The 25,006-nt window shown below is 30.1% G+C and overlaps 1 long non-coding RNA gene across 2 annotated transcripts; it reads right to left on the bottom strand.

Annotated features, from left to right (window-relative positions):
* Nucleotides 1-2,361: 2,361 nt before the first annotated feature.
* Nucleotides 2,362-6,663, bottom strand: LOC113561235. 2 transcript variants are annotated; one of them, XR_003406151.1, is made up of 3 exons: nucleotides 6,502-6,662; nucleotides 5,958-6,195; nucleotides 2,362-4,440 (listed from the first exon to the last, which is right to left on the bottom strand). It is a non-coding gene; the product is annotated as an uncharacterized LOC113561235 (long non-coding RNA). The 2 variants fall into 2 exon arrangements; XR_003406150.1 differs by lacking the exon at nucleotides 2,362-4,440 and having other exon boundaries at nucleotides 5,795-6,195; nucleotides 6,502-6,663.
* Nucleotides 6,664-25,006: the final 18,343 nt, after the last annotated feature.

Raw genomic sequence — 25,006 nt, 5'->3', positions numbered from 1 at the left:
TACTTTTGTTGAATTCCCATATTCGTAAATCAAGCGGATTACCAAGTAGCAGAGATTAAGTGTGGAAATATTTCAAAAATATTTCTACAAGAGAAAAAAAAGAGAAGTAGTTAGTTTATTAATGGAGTAAATTATAAGAGAAAGAAAGTTTTACATAGCTAAAATAATATGTGTACGTATACTTATACAAAAAAACACGTCGAGATGATAGTCGGTGCAATGTCAGAATACTCCGAATATTGCCCCATTGACTGCGCCGGAGATATCAAACAGTACAACTCCGGAATACTCTAACTATGCACTATTGTCTGATACTAATACCGTCTGATAGGTTTTTAGGGATGTCTTTCACCTTCAATGCGCAAGTCTGCCCGGGTGGGTCTTGCTGTAGCAAGATCAGGTGAAAAACTGTTGCACTGTGGTGGGTCGTACGCCCTTTTATACTCGGGTTATCGGAAATCCCGGTTTCTCTGACGGGACCGCAAAGCACAATCGCCGATAACGATACAGAATTTTAATAATATAATAATAGGTATGCAAATAATAAATTAATTAAAAAAATATAATAACAATAGTATGTCATGCAATTAAAATTATAATAATAAAAATAAAAATTTATAAATAATGATTATCAATAATATGGTATTATATAATAGGTAAAACGAATAATAACAATATGATTATAATATTTATATTAAATATGGACTAAACATAAGGGTATAGTTTAAAATGTTTATATATAAATAAATATAGATTTTTTTTTCAAATATTAAATGGGAATAAAAAGTTATAAATATTTTTTAATTGAAAAAACAAGAGTTACTTAAATCAAATACTACACATCTATACATATTTATAAAATACTTATATATTAAAATATAGCACGGTGTTTACATAAACTTAATAAGAACAATTATTTCCGGTAACATAGTCATCTATCAATTGTTTATTTGTGGAATATAATACTATAATATTATAGTTATAAATTTAATATTATAATAATAACATTATAATATTTAATTTTAATATTTTTAAGCATATAATTGGCTCTAATGCCTAGTTAGGTTGAGATCTAAATCTCTATTCTCTATTCCTTTTACTAAAATAATTACTTGTAGATGAATAATTTATATTAGAACAAACAACAACATTCAAACAGCGTCATCGATGTCGGACGATTGCAGAAACTTAAGTAAACATAAAAACGTATTGAACCACAATATTTAATTAATTGATTAATTCAATTAATTCATACGTTTCAACATTATAATTCATACGTTTATATGACTACAAGAGAAAGATATACAATTTAGCTCATATCTTTGTAATAAGTGAAGAAAATTTAATTATTGTATTTGATTGATTATGTATTAATTTTCACCTAGTTATCATTGTATAATGAATGACCTATTTCAGAATTAAGGGTATTTTATAAATAGTTTTTCAATACAACATATTTTTTAAGAGTAGATAATTTTTGCTTTTACATACAACGCTAATTTCAAATATTGATTAAATGTTATAACTTATAAGTATTAGGAACAAAAATATATCTTTTTTTTTCATTTAAAAATGAGTTCATCGAAATATTTGTTTAATAATAAACCTAAGATTTTACAAAATAATTTAAAACTTTTTGTGAAGAGCATTGACAAATCTAAGTGAAAAAAACTACAACATATTCAATGGACGATTCTAAAATTACGGTTTTTAATATTTGTAAACATTTTACAGAACGGTTTTAAAACTCAATTAAATTAAGTACAATAATAATTATAATAAAAACTGATGTATAGTATATTATTAATAATAATAAGAAATAAACAGTTTAATAGTTTTACAGTTTATAAGTTCATAATATTTATTTAAAGATAACAAATAACAAACATTATTTATTTGGCGTATTATTTTATAACCATTTATTATAAATTATAACATAAAAATTAATAAATATTATACGTTATATGTTATGTTCATAGCCAACATACAATAATTAGAAATAATACTAATTATTAAACACCAAAGTACTATGAAGTATTTAACAAGTATATAGCCAGTGGCGTGGCAAGGGTATAGCCAAGTGTGCACTAATTTAATCTTATACCTAACATGAAGTGATTCAGAAGAAACTTGACGAGCTTTATTATTATTAAAAATAATACAAATTAACACTGCAAAGAAATAAAGCCACAGAATAAATTAAATGTCATTAATTCTATTATTTAAGTATATGAGACTTTAATTACTAATATTACAAGCTTGTGATTTAAATATAATTCTCATGATATAATATGTTAATTATTATAAATATTAATACTTATTATTTTAAATTGATTTCTTATACACAAACATTGCCATTTATTAAAATACATAAAAAAATAGTTGGTGGACTAAACATAGACAAATGAATACACTATATCTCGGTGACCCTGATTTTAATATTATATTTTGTCGTAGATACATAATACATGTGTTATAAAAACAGTAACTTTAAATACAGATTCGTTGTCGTATTCAAGTTATCTATAAATAATTATATATACTTTAGAATCAACTTATTCGATACACCACATAAAAGGGACAATAATAATAGGGAAATATTGGCATAGTCCTGACATGTATCGGTTTGTTAGTTATTCGGTTAATATGCCCAATGTATCCCTATTAAACGGATTCTACTGTATATATATATATATATATATATATATATATTATTATAATGCAATATTATAACCAGTACACGCAACACTAACGAAAATAATAATAATTTATGTACACATGCAGATCCTTAATCACCGAAAGCAACCAATTATAACATATCATGACAGTGAGGCTAGTGACAATGGTGAAATGGACAGCAGACAGTTTTACTGGCGAGTCAGACAGCGGACAGCAGTAAACGATTAATAGTAGAGGCGCGTTCGAGTGATTTGGTTGGAATATAACTTTCAGCTGTACCGATGTTGATGTGTGGACATCGACGGCGACCGGATGCAGACATTATATTATAGACATATGTTAAAGACATATCTTTAACCGTTGACATAACTGACGAGGCCATAATTATTATCCATTACCAGAACCTGTGCGTTGCTGTACTTGCTGCCTCGTATTTTCTGTCTTCGGATATCGATGTCCGAGTTATGTCGCCGGTGATCGCCGAATCTGTAGCAACTTAATCGCATATTAATCACCACTGTCATCTTGGACAATAACATCACACACCGCATCTGTTTGCCGTTTGTTACTATCGTTACGCACAGTAAAAAGAAAAAAAACGTTCGCAATATTCTTCCACCTCCGACCGGCCAAGACTTAAGAGAATATAATGTTTCGAGGTGACTATGCCGTATACTTTTTATTCTTTATAACCTTGTCCCTTCCGTGTTCACTGTATTATGCCATAGATTATCCGTAGTTTCATTTATATCTAATTTTCGTTAGTCATTTTGTGTTGTATATGTATTTAATAATATAAAGTTCTCGGAGAGTACATTAAGTAATGAATGACAAAACAAACGACTCAATGTAATAGCGAGTTAAGCAATGTCTGGACTCCGGATACTACCATAGTACATAAGTCATGAGGATATATTTTATAAACTTAGTGTTGTATAATATCGAAAGAACGATCGCATAATAAAACATTATTATTAGAATTAATATTCAGAATAAAGTATAAACATGGTACGACATTCTACACAAATTTTCTAAAACTTAGAGATGACGGCGAATACAATTTATATGATTTTTAAATCGTTAATATATTAGTCATATGTGCCTAGCCTCGTTACTTAGATTTAATTACATCATAATATCAATACAATCATCAAAAGTATTTAATTTATAACGTTTGTCTTATCACTATACTTATTTTCGAAAAAACACAAAAAAAACTTAATATGTCATTCGATATTAAAATAAATATGGTTTCTGATTTCAGCATTACAATGTAGAAGCACACCGAAAACGTTGTCAAACAAGATCGGTTGCCCGGATTCAATGCTGTACACGATCAAAGGTTAGGTTCCAAACGGACGCGTGAGGTTCGGTGAGCGTCAACGGCCATCACTTGCCGTCGTGTTGGTCACGCAATACAGCGTCGTGGTGTGCGAGCCCACCGCGTCTGTCGCCTAGTGACGGGAAATTTTCGTAGCGATCGTCAATTCACCGAAGTACACCATGTGCAGGAGAGATTTGGATCGGTTCTTATTATTATAGAGCGTCGCCTCGACCCGTCGAACCGTCCCCACCGACGAATTATTGCCGGTGTCTCGCGATGGCTGATGACATGTGTGTGCGTCTCGACCTATTGTTGTCTCCGAATGAAGAATCAGTACGACGTGTCGAAAACGATCAATAACCTGCCGGTGGCATCCACAAAAATGCAGGATTGCGAGACTTGCACAAGCACACTGTTGTTGGTTGACAGTTGTTCGACTGTTTATTTAGTTATAAAATATTATAATATTGTAAATTGAATCAACAATCTGTTTATTTTTTTAATATTACGTGTTATATAATCATATAATATAAATGTTATATTGTCACAACAATAATAGACCCTGTACTTGCGGTATATCGAAATACATGGTATTTTGCTGTAACTTACCTGTGTGATTAACGATAATTATGATATATTAACTCAAAAAGTTGAAGAGGTCCCTGAGTAAGATTAGTGAGCTCTGGTGTATGCTTAGTTAATAGGTAGGTGTATTTATGTCAATTATATAATTTAGGTACCTACTTATGCGATTTAAAATGTTTCAATGTACGTATAGTTCAATTGAAAGAAGTGAAATATTATAATTAAAAATAAAACACTTAAAATTACAGTACAAATCAAAGTCGTCCTTTACAAATATTATACCTATACTGGCCGATTACGATGATAATCGTAGGTATATGATGGGTAGTATTATAAACATCGCAATAACTGTCGCATGGAAAATGTTCGAAATTCTCGGTGCCTATGACGGAAGAAATTTATTTCGAGTTTATTTTCATTTCAACAGTCCTAGACGTTTAATATTATCAACTACTTTTTCTCCACATTAAGCCACATATCAATATTAATATTAATGTACCTGTCTTATAAAATTCGACTTAATTAATAACGGCTTTAGCATCATCGATGTTGATCTACTCAATTGGTATGTGTTATAAATATTATGCAAAAAATGATGCTACTACACATTCAGAACAATAGCTGCAGTAGATCCGACACACATCACACGTTGTTCGATGATATTACAATTGTAGAAATCTTACAAATTGGCATGAGCCAACCAGAAGACGTCATTATTAAAACACCGGAGATTGAAACTGTGGAGTTGGTCAACAAAGAAAAATTATTTTGAGCTATTTGCAAGAGATATTTAAAAAGAATTGGCTGCGAAATAGGTTCAATAGTTAGTAGCTCAAACTACCGAGGAGAACACTACTTGTAAGAATATACCCGAAAACAATTTGAAACCAATGAAAAAAATATACAACTAGATATAGGTGTTAAAAAGCGTAGTACTGTCGCAGCAGTTCAATGAGACTGATTGGACAGGAATATGTAAAATGGTCAGAAAAATCAATATTCTGTCCTAGGGCCGCAATTATTTACGTATTTATGTTATGGAAAAAGCAAAAAGTCGGGCATTGTGCACTTCGACCGATTGTATACAGTGACCAATTTGATTTGAGCATCGTAGCACTGTAGGTTAAATATTGATTATATTAAAAATTAAATAAAAAATCTTACAAGGTACTTAAATAATCATAATAAAATCTAAAATAGACGCTATACATATAAAATATTTTTATAATCGTTTGATTAAACGTATTATTATTTTCTACAGTTATTATGTACTATATCACACGAAATATTGTCGTTGTCTAGTCTAGGCATACGCTCCCCTATTGGACAGGGACGACATTTAATGACAGCGATGGGCTGGAGTGCTTACCGACGAGTGACGACTATGTCGATCGAGGACAGACGGCAGTGATCACGTGGATGGACGACATTGACATAAATACAATATGAGCTTCAACGGAAACCGTCGCAAATATCACGAACAAAATCATCTCGAGCTCAACGAGTTGAAACACTGCGACAACTGTACCCGCGACCACTACCGAGAAAGCATCTTCACAGTTCTCATCGTATCAGCTGCGTCGCGTTCCGTCGTCGTCCACGTTCAACTGAAAAAGATCCACCGTTTAACTGAATTATAGGTCACATCGTGGTTGAAATCAGTGATGGTTCAGACATTTTTTCTAAGTCGAGTTTGGTACCAGATGCTTATAAGACATGTAATAAATGATGCGAGTACATGTCTTAACATTTTTAAACTTATTATTCGTACACATTTAATTAAACCCAAAATAAAGTAATAATAATATTAACAATATATTTAATTTATTTTAATTGTATCTATAAATATTGATACAACAACTTTATGTAAGGGGCAAGCCGTGGTGGGTAGATGGCATAATTGTTTATATTACCAGGTAATATTGTCTGCTCACGGCCGATCGATTGTGGCTAGTGGTTACTGCTGGTCGTCTTGAAACAGTACTGCACTAGCTGTGCGGTGATAGTGGACTGTAATTCATATAGATTTTATGAAAAACGGAATGGAAGGAGAATATGGAGTATAAAAAATATTATAAACAGTATATCAAAGTAAAAAAAGTATTGAGAATGGCGGGATAGATAATCAACTCCGACAGTAAAATCAAAATAATAATACGTAGTCGTGATACGATGTATTGATAATGATTAATCAATTATGAAAATTATTCAAAACTAAATGATAATAACAATTTACAATAATATGATAATATACTTAACGGGTTAGGTTAGTAATTTTGTATTATCAATATAAGATCTACGAACAAGTATACTTTTGCATATTACATGTATTAATTAATAATCATTAATAAAAATACTTTTATAGTAATAAATTATTTAATCTAATATGATACCAACACTAGTCAATATTATTTTTCTATACTTCTTACAACAATCGTTGATGTGATAACATACACTACACCTGTGAAATGATAATGTTGAATAGTGATTGATAGACGGGTTCTAAATTAATCGTTGTGACCTTACAAGAATTTCCCCGCAGCTTATTTGATAGTTGTAAGCCAAGGTTTGAAAGGTTACAAAACGTTACAATATTTTTTTTTTCATTTTTAATGTTTAAATATTGAACTTGATGGTTATTATAATGAATCGTATATTCGTGTGTAATATTAATAGTTTGTAATTTTGCCGGTCTAATATTCCAAAACAAATGAATATCAATTATCCATGAGACTATGAATATTATTTTTGAAATAATTACAGTAGGTATCTACTAAATAATATTTTTAATTAAAGTAAATATTTTTAATTGAACTAAATGTAAATTTTAGATATTTGAACTTTTATTTAGTGATTTAGAGAAAATGAACGATTGGACATACCTAACTCTTTATAAAAAAAAAGCCTATCTAGAAAAAATTAATAATAATGTTGCACGTACGTCTGCAGATATATAATTATTATGAACATTTAAAATGAATTTATTATTTTATGATAACAATTTAGCATAAAATATTTAAACGTTAAGGGTTTGGGTTTTAAGTGAAGCTCTAAGAAAATATTTTTAAACTTAAAATTTAAATATTATCCAAGTAGTTAATTAATAATTAATTATCATGTTCAATAAATAAGATATATAATTCATTTTGCACGTGATTTATTTAGTTTACAGATGTCAATAATAAAAAGAGGTAAAGTAAATAATTAGATTACATGAGGTAAGTCTTAAACTTAAAATGTATTGAGTGTAATATAAGGTATAATATGCAATTGTTTGAACATATAAGAAAAAAACGCCGCAATTATTTACGTATTTGTGTTAAGTGAAAAGTAAGAAATCGAGCATTGTGCACAGTTCCAGGTCACTGGGTACTTCGCCAATTATCAAAGGCAAATTTGGAATAAGTTAAACGTGGTCCGGGCATTGGATACAGTGCCCAATTTAAGTTGACAACAGTAGGTTAAACATTGAATATATTAAAAATTAAAAAAAAAAATCTTACCGGGTACTTGAATAAATAATCTTAAAAAAATCTAAAATCAACCCTATATAAAATATTTTCATGACAGTTTTATTAAAACTATTGTGATTATTATATTCTACAATTAATATGTACTATAATATACGAAATTTTCGTTATCGAGTCTATGCTCCTCGTATTGGACAGGAACGACGGGTGGTACGGCGATGAGCTCAAGCGCTTACTGTCGAATCGTCTACTGACGAGTGACGACTATGTCGATCGAGGACAGACGGCGGTGATCACGTGGATGGATGACATATATACAATGTGAGCTTCAACGGAAACTGTCGCAAGTATTCATGAACAAACTCATTTCAAGCTCAACGAGTTCGAGCACTGCGACAACTGCAGCCACGACCATTTCCGAGGAAACATCTTCACTGTTCTCATCGTAACGGCTGCGTCGCGTTCCTTTGTCGTCCAAGCTCAACGGTAAAGATCTGTCAGCTTCTTCGTAGTCGACAAGCCGGCTTCAGAGCGGAAACCAAATATATTTGCGCCGGAAATACCAGATCATCCGAAATACAGACAGCGATTAGAATAGCAGCGACTACGATTGCGCTGTTCTACGCGCCTCTGTCCAGTTCTGAATTTGTTTTTAGCTCGATGACCTGTCTCGTCGATGTATACCGTTTACCGTGTCTGGATCCCGTTCCTCCCGCGACAGTGTTTGTTTAAATTTACCGTATAACTGAATTATAGGTCAGTGACGGTTCGGACAGTTTTTCTACACCGGGTTTGGTACCAGGTGCTTATAAAACATGCAATAAATGATGCGTGTACGTGTCTTAACATTTTTAAATTTATTCTTCGAACACATTATAATTAATTAAAAACAAATTAATAACAATAATATAATAACAATATATTTAATTTATTTTAATTTTATCTATAAATATCGATATAACAGATTTGTGTGAGGGGCAACCCGATGTGTCGATGGCGTAATATTTTGTCACTATGTAATATTGTCCGCACAGGGCCGATCGATTGTGGCTAGTGGTTACTTGTCTTGGAACAGTACTGGAACTAGCTGTGCGGTGAAAGTTTACTGTAATTCATATAGTTTTTATGAGACACGGAATGGAAGGTGAATATGGAGTATAGAAAATATTATAAACAGTATACCGAAATAAAAAAAATGTATCGAGAATAGCGGGATAGATTAACAATCCCGACAGTTTAATCAAAATAATAATATGTAGTCGTGATACAATGTATTGATTAATGAATTATGAAAATTATTCAAAACTAAATGATAATAAAAATGTACAATAATATGATAATATACTTAAAAGGTTAGGTTAGTAATTATCTTATATCAATATTATGGGTACAAAAATGGGTCCGCAATAATTTTTGTCCATTTTGAAAGCGGTAAGTTGAGACCCGGATATAAAAGGTACTAGGTAAGTTGGGTCCCAGCAAACCATTGGTGCAAATAAGTCTAAAATGTTAAAAACTTAAAACTTTAATATTTGTTAATAATTCTGTTACAATTTACAATATTACGTCATATTGCATATTATAATGGTACACCGCCCGGACACCAATTATTTCTCGTTATATAATTATTTGTTTAAAATTTGTTAAATTTGAATCATTTAAGTTTTTACTTTTAATATTAACAATTTTTTGATTATTATTATTTATACCACATATTGTACAATTCGACATACTTTATATTATTATTCAGCATACTAATATTGTTAACATTTTTTACCAGGACACATTGATTTGAGTATACACATATACTTTAGTTTATATATTTTTTCCCGGGCCCATTTTACCGAGATAAGGTCATTTGGAACCCAATTTACCAATCCCAGAACTAGAATAATTTTTAAAAAAAAGTAAAGATTTAACTACACTTGAGTTCGAAATACAGTGCAGTTCTATATAATATTATGTCATAACACAGTTTCTTATAATTTTATTAAATAATATAAAATTGTAACGTACATTATATTATAGAAAATTAGTATGCTAATGATTTTATTTTAAGCGGAAGGCAAAATAATAGTGTTTTACAAAGTTTAAATTAACATTATTTTTTTGGACAATTGCTTTTAACCCAATTGCAATTCCATCATTATACATATTTTTACCCAAATACAACTCCACCGTTTTATTTAGGTAAAAAGTGCAATTCCTCTATCCCTAATAATATAACAACGCTAATCAGCCAAACAAGAAAAAAGCTAGTATAAAGTATAACATTATGTAATAGAGTGGTAACGACCGAAAACGACAATACATAACGATATAACGAGTGGTAATTGATCAACAAAGATGACTTATCTTTAACGCGGAGCTCAGGCTCATGGCTTGATCTTGGGCAGAAACAGAAATAGATTTGATGTAGAACTGTAGATAGCTGATGGCTGTTGGATTTCCGAGGGGAAATGGCCCCAAAAACACGTGAAACAGCACATATTACTATCACGAGTTGAGGAAAGTGGGTGCGTAGTCAGTACGAATAAGTGCTCACGGTTATAAGTCACAGACACTTTCAGCAAGTAAGATTACGGCTAATACAACCGAAAATGGTTGGCAAAGCTTGAGCATAACACATTAACAACATATGGCGGCGAGACTCGAAGTGGCGGAGCGAAACCAGTCAGAACTGAGAGGCTGTGAGGGATGGAACATATATAAATACATATAAATATAATGAGTGTAATTATAATAATAAATATAAGTGTTCAATTTGATTAGATAAAATGGATATTAAGTTGCTAGAGTTAGGTTAGGTACTTAAAATAGTTCGGTTTGTTTACTTATTGATTTTATAAGAAATTTTATTTTAATTACCTTGCTTTTAACATCTAAAATAATTATGTTTTTAATTATTATTAAAAATATTAGATGTTGTGAAGAAAGTTTATTTAATAGCAATGAATTAGATTTGGTATCAATTCTATATTTATATGTAATATTCTAATATGTAAAGAATACTTAAAACCGGTCGTCGCAAAGGTTTTATTGACTATATAAGATTTAAAACCGAATTCGCCTTTGCAAATTAATTATATTGATTATTATTTTTTTTTTTTAATTAAAGTTAAAATGTAATAACTAATTTAAATGATTGCTTTTATTTTTTAATGATAATTTTACAAGTAGGTACACAGTTAGTGACTAGTGTTAATTATAATGAAATAAAAAAATTTTTAACTGAGCTTTAAATAATTATTATATACTTTTTTTATACATTTTACATTTTTTAGAGCATTCTCCTCAGACTTTAGGATAAAGCAAATTGGGAAAATATTGTTGGAATGTAAATTAAGTACCTAAGTATAATATATAAATTATTATTTATACTTTTTTTTTTCAATATGTTGTCATGAATATTGTGAAGCGAAGATTATATCGGTATACAAATATTAATAATTCATAGGCACAACTTTTTATATACATTTTAATTTAGAATTTTGATTAGTATTCACTAATTTCCTTGAAAAATACTTTCTTACTGCCAAAAAAAATTCATTTATTGATGATTTAATTAAACAAATAAAATAATTTTTTACTAGCCATAAAATAAAAATATATCATATTATTACTCTCGAATAAATGTGTAAATTTGTTAATAGACAATGGGCGCAAGTGTTTTTTATTAGTATTTAGATTTTTGGACTTGTATTCATTATCAACATAGTTAAATCTTTGGTATATAAAGTGGCCAGATTAAAGTATTCCAGATCGGTCAACCGTACTTTTGGTAGCATATTTTGACTAAAGTTCAATTTTTACAATGCTACTAGTATAATACTATAGTTTTGTATCAGTAAACGAAGAACTAATTCAACGTAAATTGATATTTATTTATTTTATTTATATTATATTACTTAATTAATTTTAGATCAAAACCATTTTGGTGTTAAGTTATTAACTTCAATCTTCTATAACCATCATTATTTGTAATTGTAATATTATTTTTTGATCAATAAAATATTTACAATGTAAAGCAGTTACTATAAATATCTATTTATGACTTTTTTTAACTATGTAACTATGTTTACAGATCCAGTAAGAAGCTTTATAAAGAATGCGAAAACCATTGGAATGTCTTATACGTTATTGGTGTTATAATTTATATTACATATATCGGAAAAATAATATAAAATTTATTCTATACGTATAAAATAGTATGTACTTTTAATCAATATCACTGTATTAAATCTAAATTAATAAACTGTTATTTTTATTTTTAGAAGAAGATTGGGAAAGTCCAACAGTATTTTGTCATAAATACGCAAATCATGAATTAACATTAGGTAAGTATGAACAATTGTTATGCTGTCACAAATACACACATCACAATTCAATTGAATTTTTTAAACTTGTTGTTTTCAGATTTAGAAAGTATAGAAAATTAAGGATAAGGATTGAGTGTTTTTTTTAAATAAAATAGTAAACGTTTTTTTTTATTTTACTTAGATATGTTTTTTGGATGAATACAAAAACTATTTTTCTTAATCAATTACACGTAATTGGTTTCGTGTATAAGTGTCATGCTATTTAATATTTATTGAATTTTGTTACTACAGCGACTAAATATACATCATTCTTGCCAGTGATCTAAACATTAATTTAAAATCTATTGGTGGCAAAAAATTTATACGGTTTATGGTTTATACCCAAAAGCATATCTCTGATTCCTCGATGTTTCTTATAAGATAAATTTATTATCTAGTATTTATTATTTTTTATTTCCATACAAATTGAGATGTATATAGTCTGATTATTATGTCTTAAAGCACTTATTGTTGATATTCTTTTAATAATAATAAATACCTATATAGTACATGAAAATTTAGTACTTTTTTATTACATTGCTATACAATGAAAATTATTAATAAATAAATACAATAAGATTACTAAAACGTTTAGCCCGTGTAGCACAACCATAATAATAATACGAGTATAATGCTTATTATTATGGTGAACTAATATAATACTACTATATCAATTATAATATAGATAATAAAATATTGTATTAAATTCTTAAATCATTAATGACACTATATATACTTATTAGTAGCCAGTTATCTCAAAAAAAGTCGGTATGTAGGTAGCATCCTGACAAGTAAGAGCTATTATATTAATATTCTTCAAAAAATACGTACACAACAAGTCAACAACTATTAGAGTATAAGTATTACAGGAACACTTTTGCAAATGACTTGTATATAATTTGTGATCAGCAATTAACATACGAATGCAAACCATATAAGTATAAATGTAATAACGACATTTAAACATTTTAAATTGACTTCGCGGTACTGGTTTTGCCGCCTTATATTAACCTATATTTGATTTATCTCGGTGATGGTGGTCGTGGATCTGCATCCTTACATTCATCATTTAATATTTATATGTAAATGTTATTTATTAGTTTGTTACCATATTTGTCTACGCTTGTTCGGAAACAGTTCAACACGATTCCAAATAATTTTGGTTGTTTTAACTTTTGATTTAGCTGTTTCGGTATACATCATAAACAAAATAAAATCCTATACATTTTTGAATAAATAATACATTTGTTTTTCTATAAATACTATGAGGTATTATTGTATTCAGTCAGTAGTTACCGTCCAACGTATATATTATCAAATTCAAATAACATTGTGTTGTTCTCCTATATTCATATCAGGCTATAGTTGACAGAGTGTTTGCAATTCTATATTCTTTACGAATATAGAATTGCGTCGTTCTCAATCTCAATTTAAGATTTGTACATCACTCCTTCTACTAAAAAATTAAAATAATATGTAACATGCAAATTATACTATTATCAAGATTGCAAGTTGTAAGTTCGTAATTCTCGGTCCCTTCATATTATAATGGAATTATCGAGTGTATAATTAAAACACTATATAATGATATACCATTAAAATCATAGACTTATAAAATAGTCTATAGTACTTGGACCACTATTTTAAATGCATTCTTGCAGGGTCTAATGAACTTGTGATGTAAATACACGTATACTTTATATGCTTATTTTTTTATTTTGGGAGCAATAAATTGTAATTTTTATTAAAATATTATATATCTTGTCATAGGAGAATCCAAAAATTACATAATTATTTATATTTACATTATGTTATGTATAATATTACAGCGCCACAGCACATTGACATATTGTGCAATACCGATTAGATTTTGTTCAAATCATACAGCCACTGGTCACGTCGATATATATATATATATATATTACTACTTGGCTGTAAATTGCAACGGGCACGCTCAATTATACGTGCGTTTTGACCTGTACGTTCGGGCACAGCGAACAGCTGATGTATATAATTTTCGACGACGGCGAATGTACGTGTAAATTACTGCGGACAGGACTCTGTAGTCTGCATACAGCCACCGCACAGGTTCTCATACTATGTAACTATCGTCCTATTGTCTGTCGGTAATACTGTCCGTATCCGGTCGCCGTCGATATCACGTACCTGCACCGTCACCACCGTACACCCGGAAACAGCGGCTGAGTCGACACTGCTGACATTTTTATTCCAAGTAACTCAACCCGTACCATCATTGTCATCAATACGTCGTTGCTAACGTAGTCATCACTATTGGGTCCGAGTCGTGGTCAACGTGTTAATCAATAGCCGCTGTATGGTCCGTCACGATGCGATAGCTACTGTGTAGCGTCATGGCAATCCAAACGGCTTAAAGTGTACATCGACACCGTTTTTCTAATGTACTTATGTGTGACCAATAAAATAATAATCGTAACGATTATTACGACTGCATATCACACACGTGCGTCGTTACATTCCAAACGTCAATAACGATCGTTAACCGCGTTAGGTTATCGTTAGTTTATCATATTGATTACATTTTTGTTTTATATTTGTACTATATTATGGCGGTATCGAAACCGTACGTATATACACTACGAACAGTGGTTCTTAACCGGTGTCCCGTGGACTTTGAATAAGTGTTCCGTCAACATTATAAAATCAGTCAGAAAAAAATATTAGTATTTATAACCAATGGTATAATTAATTCACCTTTTTTTTGCAAATAAAAGTTTACCTATGTTAGTATGTTACTAATAAGTAATAATATAAACAACATGATATATAATAAGTTTCATATAGTTTATTTTTTACTTTTTAATTTAAATACAGGTTATAATAAATAACATAGGTACACGACATATTTATTTTAACAATTAATATTATTATTATTATTATTATTATTATAAAATTTAATTATCATTTTTATTATATTTTTAAATTTTTATACGATCAATTTTCTTCAATATTCATTCAATAACTATTTTTTCGTTGTAGTTAATACGGATCAACGCAATGGGAAAACTGTCCTGGTGTATAATTTAAACAATTTCATTTGTTGGGGTCTATGACTCGCGACTCTATGAGATACTGAGAAACGACATATTTTTTTTAAATATAATAAATATTAGGAATATTTGTTTTCAATTCTAATTATTTAAGTAAAAAAAAATTATAATAGGATTTTTAATAAGTTATTGGAACATGAGAATTTAAATTTTATCTAATGTACTACGTAAATGGAATTTTGAAAACTGAATGGGTGAGTCATAAGTATTTAAAAATTTTTGAATGTATAAACTATATAGATTTTAAATTTTATTTAAAAGATTGTAGAATTGTTGATATGAGGACAGTGACAAGCTCAATTAAATATCGATCGGAAATAACTCACAAATGATACAATAATATTATATTTTACTAGCATACCCGTCTCGGCACCGCCCAAGAAACTTATTTAACTTATATAACTTGATAATTAAATAACTAATTCCATACTTACATCTTAGTATAAGGGAAACATATATATCAGAAAACGTTTCCCATCGAGTTGTTTTTGCTTACTAAATCTAAGATAATAAATTTGTTGAAATCAGAACTAGGTTCAACAATTAGTATTGAGAACCTTCGAGAAGATTACTACTTGTAAGAATACACCGGGAAGGCTGAGTAAAATAAGCAACCAGATATAGGTACTAAAGAGCGATACTACAATCTTAAAAATGTTATCAAGGCTAAATAGTAAATATGGATTGGATGTTATATTAGTTGGTAATGAAGGTGGGTTTGCACCAAATATTCTTAACAGCAAAGAACGTTTGCGTTTAATTTAAACAGCTATTAAAAACGCTAGATATATGGGAAAAATTAAAATTGAAATGGTCGTTACTGCTTCTGAGTTTTACGTGTAAAGCAATTTATTTTGTTTAAATTTATATATAATAACTTTAATTATGTATAATATGATTTTTTGTATGAATTTCATTAACTTTATTAATAATTGCAGTTATGGAAAGTACGATTTGGATTTCAATAATAAGTCAGATAGTAAATACAAAAGACAAATAATCTCAACTGAAGCTTTAACAAACTTTTACAAAGAAATCAATAAAGAATTTACAATAGTATTAATTATTGAAGATCCAATTTATAAAGAAGGGATAATTGAGTAGCATGGAATAATTTTACTGCATCCACTGACATCCAAGTATATTTATCATTAATAACATTTTTTTAATATTATATCGTTCTTAGTCTCTGCATAAATGTATTTGAATCTGTATTTAAATATTAAAAATAACTACTATGATATAACTTCATTTTTGTTTACTAAAAAAATTGGCAACGCCGCACTCAATTTCACGCGCAATCTTACGCCTTTGAATAGTCAAACTCATGTGCTTTGTTATTCTGGCATCACTCGCAATCGTATACCTAAAAGGCTAAAAGATAAAACGTGCGCAATCGTACTCCGCCGCTAAAACCGTAGTAGCGTGCATAAAGGATCGTCGGACATTATTATTATATCAATAAAATCACGAATTTCCAAAAATTTAACACTCAAGTCCACTACAAACCACTTTTTTGAATTACAACTCTAGTTTATGCAAGTATTTGCGGCGAATGATTTGTTTTTAAACTCCGAAACTTTACTCGTGTCGTTAGATGAGTGATAGATACATTTTGCCGCAAAAAAACCGTTAATGAAAACAAAAAAACGATAAATTTTATTTCGAGTTATCGAGGGCATAATGTTATTGCTTTTAAGTGTTTTGGTAGTTTCAAGGAGTTTTTAACGTAGTTCGAGATAACGAAAAATATTGACGTTCGATATAATAAGAATCTACTGTATAGTTGGTCTCTTTGAGGTAATGAAATGACCAAGTAGTAGGTATGATGTTTTCATATTTTTTACCAATAAATAAGTTTTATAATTCTTTTTGCACGTGATTTGTTTATTCCGCTATTTACAGGTGTCAATAGTAAAAAGATATAAAGTAAATAATTGAATTAGATGAGGTAAGTTTTATACTAAAAATGTATTAAGTGGTGTATAGGTGTATATTAAGTTAATATAAGGTATACCATGCAATTTTTTGAACATATAAGTAAAAAAAAAAAAAAATTGAATAATTATATTATATTTGACGGTTGCATTATATTATACCTATGCATTTTTAAATGAAAGGATAAAAAAATAAATAATCACAAAATCATCTACATTACATTGGCGTGCCCAGGAATTTTCGGTGGGGATGATATATATATTTTAAGAAAATACCGGATTTAATAAAATAAAAATATAAGTCATATAAAAAAAACTTTAAATTCTTAATTCTAATTAAATTAACTCAAAAAAAAAAAAAATTGACGATTGTATTACTTTTTTGAATTAAAATTAATAATTAAATATATTTTCAAATTATGTTCATTAAAATTAAATCTTTTGGTACCTAAAATATGTTTGTACAATCAAAAAGTACATTCTATTTCTACTACACTAGTTATTAGTACATATTAAAAAAACTCAATAATTTAGGTCTTATATCTAAATAAATATCTGCATAGAAAAATACAGCAATAACCATGTTTCCGACCTTTTAATAATAGGTTTAAAAAAAAAATTTTCCTTTTTAAAATTAAATACGTAGGCAGGAATGAGAGAACATAAAGTATATAAATATAATAAATATAATTTATAAGCAATAACTTATTACTAATAATCAATAGCAATGATTTTATAACTAGTAACAACTCTAATGTCTAATAATTTGTTTTCCGAAAGTCAGAATTAAAATAGCCAATGTGGGGAGATAACCCCTATGATAACTAGATAACCTAACCTAATATACATATTAGGTTAAGAAATTCAAAATCGTCGGTGATTTTTCGAAATTAAAATATTGTGCTAAATAAACAAACAACAACGATATCAAAACATTCGCATTGTCATGATGTTATATTTTCGTTGCCAATCAATCGATCTGAAATCGCTCACAGATGATATAAAATAATGATATTAATAATAAAATATTATTGTACAGTCCTTGGGAATAACCGACATACGAACGCGAATAATATATTAAACTCACTGACATTACATAACTACCTAAGTTTAAGTTTGTTAAGTTAATTTAGGTATTATTAATGTTATTTAAAATATTTACATGTTCAATCGAAAGCAATAAAATATTATAATTACAAAATAAAACACCTAAAAGTACAGTACAAAAATTATTATCGTCGTAATTATTATGGCCGATTAGATTGATAAACGTAGGTACTTGCTGGCTAGCAATACAAACAACTCAATAACCGTCGTATTATTCAAAATTCTCGGCGACGAGGTTCATTTGCATTTCAATAGTTCTAGACGTTTTACATCATTTGTTTCTCTCCATAAAGTCACATTTTAATATTATACACGAAATGGCTCTTTACACAGTACTCTGTTTTATAAATTTTAATTTATGACGGTTTTGGCATCATCCCCGAAGACGATGTATCTATTCAATTGGTACATGTTATAAATATTATTCAAAAAATGATGCGACTACGAGTAGAGAACAACAGAGGTAGATTTGACACACACACGTCGTCCGAAGATATTATTGTAGAAGTCTTACAAAATGGCACGAGTCAGCCAGAAGACGTCGTTATTAATACACCAGAGATTGACACAGTGAAGTTGGTCAACAAAGAAATTGGTCAACTGCCACTGGTTCAAGACGTCGTAGTAAGTGATGACGTGGACCGCCCGGTGGTGATAGAGGAGTTGGGTAAGGAGGTGCGTGTTCTGGCGAGTACCCGTAGAAGGCGTTTCGCGTCTACGTAGGAGCGGATCAAACGCTCCGCTCTACGCTTGTGTTGCTGCGTGCGTTAGAAGTACAAAATGCCCGATTTTCAAGGGCAAGGTTTGAGTAAGTTAACATTGTCCGGGTAAACAGTGCCCAATTTGATTTGAGCACTGTAGGTTAAGTATTGAATATATTAAAAATATGTAAAAAATCTTACAGTGTACTTTAATAATATTAAAAAAAATCTAAAATAGACGCTATATAGAATATTTTCACGACAGTTAAAATACTACTATTATGATTATTATATTCTACAGACATTATGTACTATTATAACACACGAAATTGCCGTTGTCTAGTCTAGGCAAACGCTTTCCGTATTGGACAGGGACGACGGGTGGTGACGGCGATGGGTTCCCTAGCTCACTGTCGCATCGTTTACTGACGAGTGACGACTATGTCGCACGAGGACAGACGGCGGTGATCACGTGGATGGATGACATATATAAAATGTGAGCTTCAACGGAAACTGTTGCAAATATTCACGACAAACTCATTTCTAGCTCAACGAGTTCGAGCACTTCGACAACTGCAGCCACGACGATTGCCGAGGAAGCATCTTCAATGTTCTCATCGTAACGACTGCGTCGCGATCCATCGTCGTCCACGCTCAATGGGTAATGATCTATCCGATTCTCCGTAGTCGACCAGTCGGCTTCAGAGCGGAAACCAAATACATTCACACCGGAAATACCAGACCATCCGGAATACAGCCGGCGATTGGAACTGCAGCGATTACGATTGTGCTGTTCTACGCGCCGTTGTCCAGTTCGAACATATATTATTGACTCGATGACCTGTCTCGTCGATGTATACCGATGGATCCTGTTCCTCCCGCGGAAGCGTATGTTTACATCCACCATATACAACTGAATTATAGGTCACATCGTGGTTGAAATCAGTAACAGTTCGGACAGTGTTTCTACACCGAGTTTGGAACCAGGTGCTTATAAGACATGTGATAAATGTTGCGTGTACGTGTCTTAACATTTTTTAATTTATTCTTCGAACACATTATAATTAATTAAAAACAAAATACAAATAATAATAATAATAATAATAACATTATATTTAATTTATTTTAATTTTATCTATAAATATCGCTAAAATAGATTTGTGTGAGGGGCAACCCGGTCTGATGAGCTGTATTGGGTCGATGCGGTAATAGTATATGTCACCAGGTAATATTGTTGGCTGACAGTCGATCGATTGTGGCTAGTGGTTACTGCTCGTCTTGAATCAGTTTTGGCACTAGCTGTGCGGTGATAGTGGACTGTAATTCATATAGTTTTTATGAGACACGGAATGGAAGGAGAATATGGAGTACAGAAAATATTATAAATAGTATACCGAAATAAGAATTGTATCGAGAATACAATCAATTCCGACAGTAAAAACAAAATATTAATAAGTAGTCGTGATACGATGTAATGATAACGAATAATGAAAAATATTCAAAACTTAATGATAATAACAATTTACAATATTATGATAATATATTTAAAAGGTTAGGTTAGTGATTATATTATATCAATATTAAGGGTAAGGTCGATTTGTGTCATACTTTATTGTAATCGTTAGTTAATCATATGGACTTCATTTTTATTGTGTATTTGCAAACTTCTTGGTGGTGACAGATGTATTGTGTACGCGAAATTGTTGAAGTGCATCACGAGGCCATAAAACTATTTCGGGTCTGTGTTTTGAAAGATAGGAACCGTTGTTAATTTACAATTTTTAAAGTTAAAAAAAGTCATGGAAAACCTTTAGAAGTTATAAATAAGAACAATAATCGAAGATTATACTTACTACTAAGATTATATTTTAAGTACAATAAATATATTTTGAAAAATGTTGGTGATTAATAAATATTTCATTGTTTTATTTTTATATATTTTATTAATGTTTAATACGCATGTTACGATTTGTCGTATGGCGTACTTGTCATACGATTGATTTTACACAAGTTTAAACTTCATCTCATGAAGTAGTACACACATTGTTCAACAATACACTATCATACACGTTACGATAATCGTATCAAACTATCAAACAAAGTTGTACAATATGTCGTATGATTAATTATATCGTGAATGGGTCGCTTAAGACTCAATAGAATTGTATTCATAATTATTTTTTAACTTATAAGATATATTCATGAATTATGATACGATACGAATAATATGATAATTATTATTAATTACATATTTACGTATATACTATTTTTGTTATTAACTATGCACGACCTACCTAGTGTAGTTTACAACGGTGGCTGTTTTAGTTGTTAAAACTCAAGGAGCAAACTTCAAAATTACCTATTTACCCACTTTTACAGTTAATGATAATATAGATAGACATATTTTTTACTTGTATGATCAATCTTCTGTTATGAATTATGATTAAACCATTTAAACCTGTTAATCTCGTTTTGATTGAGTCTATAGCGACTGTAGACTCTACAGTAGTACATCTAGTCTACACACATACACAGTTCAGGTGTGTGGACCAATAACACATTCTTTGAGGTGGAAGTATATAATATAATATGGTAACACATTATAAACAAAATAAAATACATTTATACATATTAATTATTATTATTATATAATATATTTACCTATGTAAAGAAATTATGTATAGTGTATACCTATTAAGCTATTAGCTATTACAATTACAGCAACCATTTACCTGATATTACCATAATATACTATTATACTAGGTATATATAGCATTATAGCAATAATTTATTCAAATAAAATTATTAAAATAATAAAGTATCCACTGTTTATTTTGTAGTAATTTAAAAATTAGTACGGGTAGGTACTTGAAACTTTACAAGTACCTACTCGTGTATTATTATGCATACAATGACATTTTAAAATGCAATAATCTGTCAAAAATTAATCCAACCTACTATATAATATATGTATTTTTATTATTAGATAGGTACTATGTATGTTACATACATATATAATAATGTCTAAAATAGTAAATTAAATTATTTAATAATACCTACACCTATTATATAATAATAATAGGTTGATAAACGATAGACTCCGTCTTTGGTTAGATTTTTTTTTACTATACTCATATACGATGATTGGTTTTATATCATATAATTTAATTTAAATTTAAAATATCCATTACAGTGACAATCAAGGGCGGAAACAGAGGTCCTAAACGGGGAGAGGGGCAATTTATGGGGTAATTATAAGAGCATACATTTAACAAAAAAAAAAAACAAATAATATATAATTTGATACCAATTGCCCACATTTATCCCCATTGTATCTCCTAAGTGACACCTCTAGATGCATATCTAATACAGTATAGTATAGAATGTAGTCACACTGCAGAGTGATGACCCATATCACTTGCCAACCTTTTTAATATTTAATATTAATTATTTAAATATATTTTTACTTGAAGTTAAACATTATTAAATTAGTGAAAAAAATATATATATATTTAAATGTTTATTAATCAGTATTAAATATTTCGATTATAATTAAAAAATATATATATTTATTCAATGATGTACACATATTTTATTTTAAATATTTGAACTGCAATCGATTTTAAATATTTATACAATCGTATTGATTGATAACTGTTTTGTGGGTAATTTAGCCAGCAAAATATTATTTTATTTCTATATTTATATTTATGTTTTATATTATAAATTATAATATAAAACATGAATAAATATAGTTTACAATTATATCTATAGCCAACAAACAAAAAAATAAATAATACTGACTATTAAAGCACTATAAGTATTAAATAGGTATATAGCCGGAGGCATAGTAACGGTATTGAGAAATGAGCCTACAAAAGTAGTATTTTTATTTTAATATCAAAACGACAATTTTGTCATTATACATGCATTTTTAAATGTTTTTTATTTATACACATTAGTACACTATGTGTGAATTTAATAATGGAATTATGAAAATTCCTAACTAGGACATCAGTGTTTCATTAATTATTGTTATTAACGCGTACATTACGGACATTTGTCAATTTTTTTAATTGGTAAAAAGCGCTTTTTTCAAGTTTCCCAGGGGCACTAAAGAATTTTCTACTGCTATTACCAACATGTTCCACAAGTCTAACACATTTTTACTCTATTAAAAATACATAAAATTAGTTTTTTTTTCAAACCACCAACAGGTATCCATGGTAATGAATAATTAATAAATAATTGATATTGTTTAGTAACTATCTATAGCTAATAACACTTGTATTTAAAGCTAAAATAATCAAATAAATATTAATATAATAGTATGTAATAGTATGTACTCGTTAAAATAATTATGTACACGACATATTTTTTTTAACAATTAATATAATTATTATAAAATGTTATTATAATTTTTAAATTTTTATACTACCAATTTTCTTCAATATTCATTCAATAACTACTTTGTATAATATATATATTACGTATATATGATGACTGATATAGCATCGGCCATCATCCGAAGTGTAAAACATTACCGTCTTGGCAGCGTTGACGTAAACAGCGTGTAATTACAGTGCCGCTATTGACGAATCGAGGACGAGCGACGTACATAAAATTGTGGTGAAACCTCCGCACACGGTGACTGCAGCGATGCAGGATCGGGAGTACGAAAAGGAGAAGGCACTACAGAGTTTGGCGACAGATCACCAGCATACGTTCTCTGGTACCCCGTCGTGTGACGAGTTCAATAGGGTATCGCACGTTCGTATATAGACGCGTTAGACCCACTCTGCATGGCGGACAGCCGAACGACACCCGCCTTTTACAATCGCGCGGCCCGGTGGCGAAGGCGACACGGTGGCCAGCGGTACCGGAGTGGACAGCGATGCTGTCTCGATGACATCAACACAGCAGTTATGGCAATCGTTACTGATTTAAGACAACTCGACAATTAATCGTTACGGAGTAATTCGACCGACTGCTTGATGGTGACAAAACGTCGCATTGCGCGCACAAATGTAACGACAAACTGTTGAGAAGTTGCTTGCGGCGATGGAACATCCGGCGAAAATGACAACAATGATAAAAATATTAAAAACGTACTGAAGCGTTTAACACCGAGTTGGTTGTCGCGAAGTGGTGACACACTCGGACGCACGACAATATAAAAACGGCCACGTGGTGTACGGCATTTACAACGTGAGCGGAGGCTGACGAACGGCCTCACGCAATAGGAGACGCATAAAAATAATACAACGACCGATAAAATCGCTATTTAACGATAAAAATGTATTTTGTTATCGCACAAAAATACCATGTCGGTGGTAGGAAACGTTTCACTAAGATATATTGTAAAAATAAAAATAAAAATAGAAATAAATCAAATATCATGTGATATGGGATTATGGAAACTCATAACCAAAGGTCAGCAGGCTTTTGAGTGCTGCAGTGTCGGTACTCAACGATATCAATATAAATATATATATCCTGACTGTGGCTGTGGCCTCATCGGCTTGTAATTTGATTGGGATTGCCATTGACCACCGGCCTGTTAACAATTTTCGCCGCCGTCGTAACGTGCCACTATCACTGTAATATTTGGTACTCTAGTCTGGTGGCGTCTGCAACCGCGGCGCTTTTACAGCTAACCACCATGCCACCAAAGTCTTTGGGTGGCTGAATAAAGTACGTAGTTGACTTATACCCACATAATAACCTTACTATTGCAGTGGCGTCATTTGTACCGT

Source organism: Rhopalosiphum maidis, chromosome 1 (genome assembly GCF_003676215.2).
Source record: "Rhopalosiphum maidis isolate BTI-1 chromosome 1, ASM367621v3, whole genome shotgun sequence".
NCBI classification, from domain to species: Eukaryota; Metazoa; Arthropoda; class Insecta; order Hemiptera; family Aphididae; genus Rhopalosiphum; species Rhopalosiphum maidis.
Note: the sequence above shows the minus strand (reverse complement) of the source record. Positions and strands in the feature narration are given on the sequence as shown.